This window comes from Rhinopithecus bieti, unplaced genomic scaffold (genome assembly GCF_001698545.2).
Source record: "Rhinopithecus bieti isolate Rb0 unplaced genomic scaffold, ASM169854v2 scaffold_18153, whole genome shotgun sequence".
Lineage (NCBI taxonomy): Eukaryota > Metazoa > Chordata > Mammalia > Primates > Cercopithecidae > Rhinopithecus > Rhinopithecus bieti.
In genome coordinates, this window is record NW_016809139.1 from 551,647 (window position 1) to 562,709 (window position 11,063).

General features: G+C 50.2%; 1 protein-coding gene across 2 annotated transcripts in view; it reads left to right on the top strand.

Annotated features, from left to right (window-relative positions):
* Positions 1-3,693: 3,693 nt before the first annotated feature.
* SLC19A1 (solute carrier family 19 member 1) overlaps positions 3,694-11,063 on the top strand; it is a 50,155-nt gene continuing 42,785 nt past the window's right edge. The window contains exon 1 of one of the 2 annotated variants that reach the window (XM_017888670.1): positions 3,694-3,770. The gene's annotated coding sequence lies outside the window, so the exon portion shown is untranslated. The remainder of the gene's footprint in view (positions 3,771-11,063) is intronic. The other variant, XM_017888673.1, reaches the window with a different exon arrangement.

The window sequence follows — 11,063 nt, forward strand, 5'->3', positions numbered from 1 at the left end:
CAGATGGAATGTATATAGAATCATGTAAGATGCTCAGTTAAAACCAGAGAAAGCAGAAAAAGAATCTCAAATTGTGTTTTCATCTTCAACCAGTTTGAAATACTTTCTAATTTCCCTGTTCATCATTTCTTTGACTGGTGGGTTATTCAGATATCTGTTTTCAATTTCTAAATATTTGGAGATTATTGAGAAATCTTTGTACTATTAATACCTGATATATTTCTGATGGACCAGAGAACATACCCTGGTGCAGTGAATCCTTCAAATTTATTGGGAATTTTTTTTTTTTTTTTTTTTTTTTTTTTTTTTTTTTTTTTTTTTTTTTTTTTTTGAGATGGAGTCTTGCTCTGTCACCCAGGCTGGAGTGCAGTGGTACGATATTGGTTCACTGCAAGCTCCACCTCCCAAGTTCATGCCATTCTCCTGCCTCAGCCTCCTGAGTAGCTGGGACTACAGACGCCCGCCACCATGCCCAGCTAATTTTTTTTGCATTTTTTTTTAAGGAGAGATGGGGTTTCACCATGTTAGCCAGGATGGTCTCCATCTCCTGACCTTGTGATCTGCCTGCTTCGGCCTCCCAAAGTTCTGGGATTACAGGCATGAGCCACCGCGCCCAGCCAGGAATTGTTTTGTGACCCAGAATACAGCCTATTTTGGTAAATTGTTTGTGTACAGATGAAACGAATGTGTATTCTCCTGTTGTTGGGTGACATGTTTGATAAATATTAATTTGGCTGATTGTATCCTTCAAGTCTTGTCTGCGTTTCCTAAGTTGTCTGTCAATTTGTTCTATCAGTTACTGAAATGGGGTTTTGAAATCTCTGACTATAATTGCTGGTTTGTCTGCTTCTCCTTATGTCCTAGCTGTTTTTCCTTCATGTATTTTGAAGCTTTATTATTAGGTGCGTACATGGTTAGGGTTGTTAAGATCTCTTGATGAATTGATCCCTTTATTATTTTCAAGCTTTATTATTAGGTGCGTACATGGTTAGGGTTGTTAAGATCTCTTGATGAATCGATCCCTTTATTATTATAAAATAATGCTCTTTATTTCTTATAATGTTCCTTATCTGATATCTACTTTGATATTGTAATAGCTACTCCGGCCATCTTTTGAATAGTGTAATGGCATATATTTTTCCATCTTTTGATTTTAAACCAATTTGTATATTTACATTTAAAGTGTTTTTCCCTGTCAGCAACATAAAGTTGAGTCTGGCTTTCTTATCTAATCATATAATTTCTGCCCCATTTGAAATGTTCGGGCCATTAGAACATAATTGTAATTACGAATATAATTGGGTTTAAATCTATTATCTTACTGTTCTTCTTATATTTGTTCCATCTGTTATTTTTTCTTTTTTCTGCCTTCTTTTGCATTGTGTTTTTAGTTCCATTTATCTTCTTTGTTGGCTTAATAGCTATAATTCTTTTTTCTTTTATGTGTAGCTTTAAGATAAATAATATACATCTTTAACTTATACAGTAATGTGATATTAAAATAGCATATTTCCATTCCCTCTCATAGCTTTTGTGCTGTTGTCAAACATTTTTAAACCTCACACTTTTTTTTTTTTTCCTGAGACAGGGTCTTTCTTACTCTATCATCCAGGCTGGAGTGTGGAGTGCAACGGCATGATCATGGCTAATTGCCACCCTGACCTCTTGGGCACAGAAGATCCTCCCACCTCAACTTCCCGAGTAGTGGGAAGTATGGCACGTGCCACCATGCCCAGCTAATTGTTTGTATTTTTTGTAGAGATGGGGTTTCACTATGTTTCTCAGGCTGGTCTTAAACTCCTGAGCTCAAGCAATCCGCCCATCTCATCCCAAAGTGCTGGGATTACAGGCGTGAGACACCGTACCTGGCCAAAGTCACGCATTTTTAAACCTCACAATACATCATTAGGTTTTTTTCTTTTCATTTTAAGCAGTTGGTTATCTTTTAAAGAGATTTTAAAAGTAAGTTTTAATATTTGTCCACGTTTTCCATTTCCAATACTTTTTATTCCTTTTTCCAGTTCAGATTGTCCTTCTGTCTGAGGACTGCCTTTAACATGTCATATGACATTTGTCTACTGTTGATGAAATCTTTCAGTCTTTGGATGCCTAAAAAAGTCTATTTCACCTCCATTTTTAAAAGATGCTTTTCTCGGGTAATAGAATTTGAACACTTTTTAAAAATCTGTTGGTATTTTCGGGCAGGCACGGTGGCTCACGCCTGTAATCCCAGCACATTGGGAGGCTGAGGCGAGTGGATCACAAAGTCAAGATATTGAGACCACCTTGGCCAACATGGTGAAACCCCGTCTCTACTAAAAACATGAAAATTAGCCAGGCGTGGTGGCGCATGCCTGTAGTCCCAGCTACTTGGGAGGCTGAGGCAGGAGAATTGCTTGAACCTGGGAGGGGCAGCTTGCAGTGAGCCGAGATCACACCACTGCACTCCAGCCTGGGTGACACAGTAAGACTCCGTCTCAAATAAAAAAAAAAAAAAATGTGTATATATATATATGTATGTGTGTATATATAGCTGTATATCTGTTGGCTGTTGGTACTTTAAAGAGGTTGCTCCATGGTCTTCTCACTCGCATTGTTTCCAATCAGAAATCCATCCTTGTACTTATCTTCATTCCTTTGTATGCGAAGTTTTCCCTCCCTCTGGCTGGTTTTAAGAAATTTTTCTTTAACACAAGTTTTGAGCAGTGTGATTATAATGTGACATGGTGGTGTTTTCTTAATATGTATTGTGCTTGGGGTTTATTGAGATTCTTGGATTTGTGGGTTTCCCTTGTTCAAATCCTTGTTTTACAACGTGACATGTCCTAATATTACACACATATGAGGACACTTTCAGTTGTCCCGTAGCTCACTGATGCTCTGCTCATTTTTTTAAGTCTTTTTTCTGTGTGTTTTATTTTGTACAGTCTCTCTTGCTGTTGCTGTGTCTTCAAGTTCACACATCTTTTCTTCTTCAGTGTCTAATCTGCGGGGATCCCATCCAGTGCATTTTTCACCTCAGACATTGTAGTTTTCATCTCTAGAAGTTTAATTTGTGTTCTTTTTGAATCTTCAATGTGTCTCCTCCTAATACTCTTTTCTTTGCCATTTTGAACATAAAAATATAGTTATAATAATGGTTTTAATGTCCTTTTCTACTAAATCTACCTTTGTCATTTCTAGATCTGTTTCCATGGATTAATTTATATCCTCATTTTGGGTTACGTTTTCTTTCTTTCTTATTATTTTTTGCATGCCCACTAATTTTTGATTGCATGCCAGACATTATGAGTTTATTTTGTTAAATAATTGACATTTTTGTCTTCCTACAAATATTCTTGAGCTTTGTTCTGGAATGCAATTAAGTTACATGGAAACAGTCTGTTTCTTCCAGGGCTTGCTTTGAACTTTTCATGCAAGGTCAGAACAGTTTTTAGCCTAGAACAAGATCATCTCCCCTGCTGTGGCAAAGTCTTGCGAGTGCTCCACTCCACGTCCCACGGGCCATGAGATCTGCTCTCTGACTGGCGGGAACAGGCAGCATTCCTGGCTGTGCATGAGCTCCAAGGGTCACTCCTGCTTCTTTCTGATGGTCCTTCTCTGGCCTTGAGTATTTGCCTCTCACACCTGCACTGATCCGTACACACCTAGATACCAGAGGAGGATCTTCCATGATTGTTGGAATCTACTGTAAGTTCAGCTCCTTCCTCTCTGATCCATTCACAACTAGATACCGGAGGAGGATCTTCCACGGACTGTTGGAATCTACCGTAAGTACAGTTCCTTTCTGTCTGGGACTCCGTCCTGTGATTTCTGGCCATCTTTGGCTCTCAGGCTTCCAGCTTTGTTTCTTCAGCTGTAGGAAACTGCGGTTCTGCCTGGATTCCTTTTCACTGTGCTGCGTCCTGGAAACTTTCTCCCTGTCATGAGCTCTGGCAGCTCTAGGTCTCAACCCGTTTGTTTCGTGTCTCTCAGGGAGCACTGCACCACAGTGCCGGGAGACCAGGGTCTGGAAACATTTTGCTTCACATATTTGCCTGTTTTTTCAGTTGTTTCATGGGGGAGAGAAAGTCTAGGTTCTGCTCCTCCACGCGCTGTAAGTGGATGTTTTCAGAACTTGGCCTTTTGAAAAACCTCCCGGAGACCGTCATAAATGTTCAGTAGTCATGAGGGTTTCCCTTTACGATGCCGATGTGGCGATGTGTGTGGTGTTGTGTCAGTGTGATGTGCATGTATTTCTGGAAGTCTTTTTTTTTTTTTTTTTGAGACGGAGTCTTGATCTGTTGCCAGACTGGAGTGCAGTGGTGTGATCTTGGCTCACTGCAACCTCCACCTCTTGGGTTCAAGTGATTCTTCTGCCTTAGCCTCCTGAATAGCTGGCATTACAGGCACCCGCCACCACGCCCAGCCAATTTTTGTCTTTTTAGTAGAGATGGAGTTTCACCATGTTGGACAGGATGGTCTCAATCTCCTGACCTTATGGTCCGCCCACCTCAGCCTCTCAAAGTGCTGCGATTACAGGCGTCAGCCACTGCACCCAGCCTGGAAGTCTTATCTTTCTTTGCTGTGCAGGTTCCCACCTTCACTTTTTATTATTACTATTTTTCATTTATTTATTTATTTTTGAGATGGAGTCTCGCTGTGTCCCCCAGGCTGGAGTGCAGTGGCACAATCTTGGCTTACTATAATCTCCGCCTCCCAGGTTCAAGCAAGTCTCTTGTCTCAGCCTCCCAAATAGCTGAGATTACAGGTGCGTGCCACCACACCTGACTAATTTTTGTATATTTAGTAGAGATGGGGTTTCACCATGTTGACCAGGCTGGTCTCGAACTCCTGACCTCAGGTGATCTGCCCGCCTCAGCCTCCCAATGTGCTGGGATTATAGGCGTGAGCCACCGCGCCTGGCCTCACCCTCACTTCCAATGCAGAGTCCAGCACTTGTAGCTGGAACCCACTAGGCCAGGAGTGGGAACACTGGGAGGCACTCCGGGCCCCAGAACGGCCATAGGTAATCCTGGTTCAGAAGATGGACAAAGGCAACACTGTTCTAACTTGACAGATTGATTTATTGCGAGTGAATGGCACGGCAAATTATTGCAATAGAATACTCAAATACTTATTTTATACTTTGTCAATTATTTTTAGCGCATCTTTTAGGGTCATTACTCATTCCTGTTTTACTTTGGTCGCTTGTCTGAAGGCATTTGCCCCGAGCTGGGTGTTGTTCAGATCTCTTGCCTCTCTCGTCTTCTTAACAAGACGGTGACATTTGCTCTCTCCAAGTGCACAGGAGTGGAAAATACTGTGGCTCACATGGCAGGGAAAGTGGATTCGGCTTGGTCGTCTGTCCCCGTTCTTTCCTTCCTCCTTTGCACATGGGTGGCTGGCAAGCAGCTTTGTTTCGAAGGGCAGCGAATGACCACAGCAGTGGTAAGAGCAGCTGCTGAGGCTGAGCCAGGCCACCAGCATCCCCTCCGCCAGCCATGAGAATGCCTCTTTATCAGGGAGAAAGCAGGATCAGAGAGGCCAGCTCAGAGGCCAGCACCGACTCGCCGGGGCTTGGGCATCTCTCAGCTCCAAGCCTGGGCGCTGTTCTTCTTGTTTCTCTGTTTGGCCTCAGCCTAGCATTGGGTTTGTCCTCCTCGTTGGCACCTGGCCACTGCTGTCACCACTCCGCAAGGCCCCTCACCTTTGTCGTTCCGCCTCTTGGTCCCTCAAATCCTCATTCCCAACTCTGACCCCGCCCCCCTCCCCCGTGTGGGCAGCTGTCCTTGCTGGTGTGGTCTCTTCCCTCCCTGTTCTGGAGGAGCGTGTGGGTCTATTTGTTTGGATCTGATTTGCCTCCTACCAGGGTGCCAGTACCACCGTCCCAATTCCCACATGGGTCTCCAAGACCCCTCCCTGCTTGTGTGGTGGATTAGCTCCTGTGGGGGCCATGGTGGGCACCCTAGCGGGGGTGCCAGTACCACGTCCCATTCCCACATGGTGTCTCCAAGTCCCCTCCCTGCTGTGTGGTGGATTAGCTCCTGTGGGGGCCATGGTGGGCACCCTAGCGGGGGTGCCAGTGCCACGTCCCATTCCCACATGGCATCTCCAAGACCCCTCCCTGCTGCGTGGTGGATTAGCTCCTGTGGGGGCCACGCTGGGCACCCAGTGCGCTTTGCCTGACCCTCCCCAGGTGATGGACATGGAGTGTCCTGCTCCTGCCGGCCTCACCTAGCTGTGGCACGTCCCCGTGTGGGTCCTGTGTGGCTGTGGAGGAGTCCTTGAGGGATGGGTCCTGGAGAGGACTTGTGGGGCCCTGGCGTCCCCACCTCTCAGGGCCAGGCTGCTCCCCAGGAAGGCTGCATGGTTTATGCTCCATGAGTGACCCCAGGGCTCCCCTATGCCCACGTTCTGGCCACACCTGGCACAAGCCAGTTTCCTACATTTTGGGAGCAGGGGGTATGACGTGCTGCCTCTCGCAGAGTAAGCTGTGTTTCCGACATTTGGGCCCCTGTGGATGGTCTGTTCACATGCGGATCCTGTCTCTGGGGCTGTGGCTGATTGCTTGAGGTTCACCTGTGCCCACTGCCCATGTGGAGGGCTGTCTGCCCCTGTCATCACCAGAACTGGACGTTATAGTGAAAATAAATCTGCTTGTCACACTGGGGGCCATTTTGACAGCAAACTCCATGTCTAGCAATTTCTCTTAAAAATACCCTGTGTGGGCCAGGTGCGGTGGCTCAAGCCTGTAATCCCAGCACTTCGGGAGGCCGAGACTGGTGGATCACGAGGTCAGGAGATCGAGACCATCCTGGCTAACATGGTGAAATCCCGTCTCTACTAAAAAAATACAAAAAACTAGCCAGGTGAGGTGGCGGGCGCCTGTAGTCCCAGCTACTCGGGAGGCTGAGGCAGGAGAATGGCGTGAACCTGGGAGGCGGAGCTTGCAGTGAGCTGAGATCCGGCCACTGCACTCCAGCCTGGGCGACAGAGCGAGACTCTGTCTCAAAAAAAAAAAAATACCCTGTGTGAGGGAGTGATGGGCATTTGAGTGACTAGTTCTTCACTGCTGTTAATGAGGAACATAGAAGCTCTGTGTGTGCTGATGTGGAACCACCTCCAGACAGTAAGTGAGAAAACTCGGTGCGCAGGTGTGGCCCCACGTCCAGAGGTCCATCTGCACGCCCCGGGCTCCAGGTTTGGCTGGACGCTCCCTGGACAGAGCTGCAAATCAGAATCCACAAGTACCTTCAGGGGCCTCCATAAAATAAAGACTGAAAAACAACTGGAAAAAAATATATAAATCTTAGCAAATCTTTGCAAGTTGGAGCTGGAGGACGTCGCATTCCCGTGGTCTCCGGAGGACCCTGCCTACCGCTGGTCCCCATGGGAGGATTCGCCCACACCCCTGGCCATTTTCAGTGTGTGTGTTTGTCTCCTTGTTGGTACATGGTGACACCTCACCGACCTAAATACACAGACAGAGGCAATTGCCTGATGGACCCAGGACACTGACGCTCACCCAGCCTCAATGTTGTGACGTTTCCACACAGCTGAGGGGCTGGCAGTTCTTCATGGTGACTTTTGACTTAAAGATGTTTTTAGATTGGATGCAAGCATGTCTACCTGTCTTTTCCTTTGTGATTTCTGCCACTGGCATCCCCAAATGTATGTAGTTATTGACTTCCACATGAAAATTCAACTTAGGCCAGGCACGGTGGCTCATGCCTGGAATCCCACCACTTTGGATGGCCAAGATGGATGGATCACAAGGTCAAGAGATTGAGACCATCCTGGCCAACATGGTGAAACCCCGTCTCTACTAAAAATACAAAAATTAGCCAGGTGTGGTGGCAGGCGCCTGTAATCCCAGCTACTTGGGATGCTGAGGTAGGGGAATCGCTTGAACCTGGGAAGCAGAGGTTGCAGTGAACTGAGATCGCGCCATTGCACTCCAGCCTGGAGACCTAGCCAGACTCCGTCTAAAAAAAAAAAAAAAAGAAAATTCAATTTAACTGAAATGTGTTTTCTTGTGTGCTGAGAAATTGGAACACAGCTCTCCATCTTACTCCAAGCAACCAGGTGGCCGTCCTCTGTCTTGCCGTGGGAACAAGCCTGCCCTGACTCCCTCAGATTCCCGGCCTCAGGGCTTCCTGTAGGAGCTCTGCTCCCTACCTGTGCCTGCCCTGGCTCAAACCAAATGTAGTCCTCTCACACACGTATTTCTGGAGCTGAACTCGAGTCACGCTGGCCACATGCAAAGAAGAAACGCCCACTGCAGCCTGGTCACAGCCCCACCATCGGCTGCATCCCTGGGAGGATCCCCAGGACTCGCCAGCCAGCACCCCTTCTGTGGCACCACTGCCTTCCTGGGTTCTCAGGGGATCTCACTGCAGTGACAATGGGGCGAATCCTTCCCCCTTCAAAGGTTGAAGTGCTCACTCAGGATTTCTCAGCAGCCAGAGCTGCAGGCCCACACCCTGGGGCCAGGCTGCAGAGCAAGCAGGTCCGAGTCCCAGCTGAGGTCCAGCCAGCCGTGGCCCACCTGGGCTTGGGGGTCTCAGTCTGTCGTCTGGGATGCCTGGCGTCATGCACTTGTCTGGCCTGATCTGTCACCGGCCGTGTGGAGCCCGACTACACAGCCTTGGCCCTAAAGCGTTTTCAGAAGCCGCCTCCAGTCTCTCACCAGCATGGGACGTGCCAACCACTGCGATCAGGCTTGGAGATGATGCCACCGCTGTCTGAATATGGAGCCACTTGGCACAGACTGCCTTGGATGGCACGACCCTAAATATAGGTGGCCTCCTGGTCATGCCCTCCAAGGAATGGAGCTCATGTCTGAACAGGAATGATTCTGTCAGACACAGGAGGCAAGTGTGGGCATCGCACTAACACTCCCCACCCCACTGGGCTCAGGAGGCCAAGTCCGAGTGCTGAGGGCACGGCCATCCCCACACCCCCCTTCTCCTCCGCAGCCGTCTGGGCTGCATCTGTGCTGTTAGTTGAGCAGAGGGCTCAGTCTGAGCCAGGACAAGCTCCTCACTAGCATCCCTGAGGGTCACCAGAGCCCAGGGCAGGGTTCAAGAGAGGCACACCGTCTGAGTGGGGTGGAGGGTTGAGGCTCCCCGGAACATCCCTTCTGCTCAATTGAGGGCAGTGAGTGGCCTTGGTTTGGGCCCCTGCACCCTGGTCTTGGTCACTGCACAAACCCCCAGCCCTCGCTCCTCTGCTCTGGCCACGAACCACTCCAGGGCTGTGACTGAAGCGGGACACTCCAGGTGGACCCTCCCATCTCTGTGGCAGAGGCTACCAGCAAGGTGTGCAGGACCCAGGGTTCAGGGCCAGGCGGGGGCCACGAGGCACAGGTCAGCATCGAATTCACCCAGAGTGGACAAGAAGCCTCAGGAGAATGTGGCAGGGGCTACGGGGTCAAAGCCAGGGACTCCAGAGTGTCACAAGACCAAGGTCTGGCTCCACTGATAGGGAAGACCCGTCTCCTGGGGCTGCTCTCTGAGCCCCAGTGCCCTGGCCTCGGGTTCTCTATCTCAAATCGCTTCCTGCTGCCAGGGCTCCAGCAGCCCCAGGGCCCAGCCTCCAGCTCTGTTCTTCCTGAGTCCTGGGCAGCTCCATGAAGCAGGTGCTGTTGTGCAAGGAGCTGACGTGGGGATGCAGTGGCTGGTGCCCAAGTCCCGGCAACAGGGCAGTAGCCAGGCCAGGGAAGCCTGGGAAGGCTAAGAGGTGTCCAGAGGCCCTTCGGAGTGGCCAGGCCTCTGAGGCACTGTCCCAGGAGACACATGCAGGCCGGTTGCAGTGCAGGGCCCCCAGGAAGCCCCAGCCATAGGTCTCCCACGCCACCCTCCACCCCGCCTCTCTCCCCATCCAAGATCTTCCAGGGGACGTGAGAGAACACTTAAAATACTTTGGTGCAACAGAGACAGATCAGCCACGGAGCCCTTGACAACGTCCTGTTCTGTCCCGTCTGCGGCAGCTTCGGCCACGTCCCTGGCCCCGACTCCGTGTCTCCTAAAGCCATGGCTGCAGACAGGTGTGTCTCTGGCTAGTTTCATCTGCACGGTGTTTTGAGAAGAATTCAGTTAGCTTTAATTAGTACAAATTTAATCAATTTTAATTAATTTTAACTAGTTAATTTTAAGTCTTTAGTTAAGAAAGGCAGGGTTTCACATAATTACAGATTTCAAGCTTCTCTTTAAAAGTTGGAAGCATCAAAAATCCAAGCCCACAGCCGGGTGCTGGTGGGGAGCAGCGGGGGAGGACTGCGGACCCGGGCCTGGCTCCGAGCAGCTTCCACCCTGGGCCCTCACAGGCTCAGCTGCCCTGCAGCCAGAGCTTGAGCTTGCAGTCTTGGGTCGGCCTGGTCTTTCTGTCTGCGGGGGCGGTGGAGACGCTGTTGTGCTCAACTTAGAAGTCTCAGGTCTCCCCTGACCGCAAGCCATGAGGACCTCTGCTGGTCACCCCCCTGGTGACTGGAGCTACCCTCTTCCGGGAACTGGGACCGGAGCATCCTTGTGGCCTGGAGGGGACCCTGCTGGTGGCCGCCCGACACTCAGGCCCCTCTTTCCAGCTCTGTGTGCTCCGCCCCAGCTTCTGTTCTCGGCTTTGATCCGTGACCTCCGACCTTCAGAGGGTTAGGGCGGGGGTCTTCCTGGAAACCTCCTGGGAGCGTCTGTCCCGTGGCCACCTCCCGGGCGTAGACCCTGCTCCATGCGCAGCATCGCAGTGATGTCACTCACTGGGGCCGTGGGGACCACGTGGATCCAGCCTCAAGGTCCGCGACCCCCTCCCGGCACCTCCAGGACCGCGCATGGGCGGCAGCTGGGACCCTCGGGCTCGCGCGAAACTCTGCGTGTGTCGCTTTCTGCCAGCGCCCGCCGTTCGCGTGGAGACCCGCCTGAACCGGAGGCTGCGGTCCCAGGCCCCGGGCCAGCCTCAGGCGCTCCCCACGCAGGCCGCCCGGCCCCGCCGCCGCCCCTGCACCTCCGTTCCCTGCAACCTGCGCCGCCACCCAAGCCGGTCCCCTTGCCCCTACAACCGCGTCCAACCCCCCCACACCGCCCCTG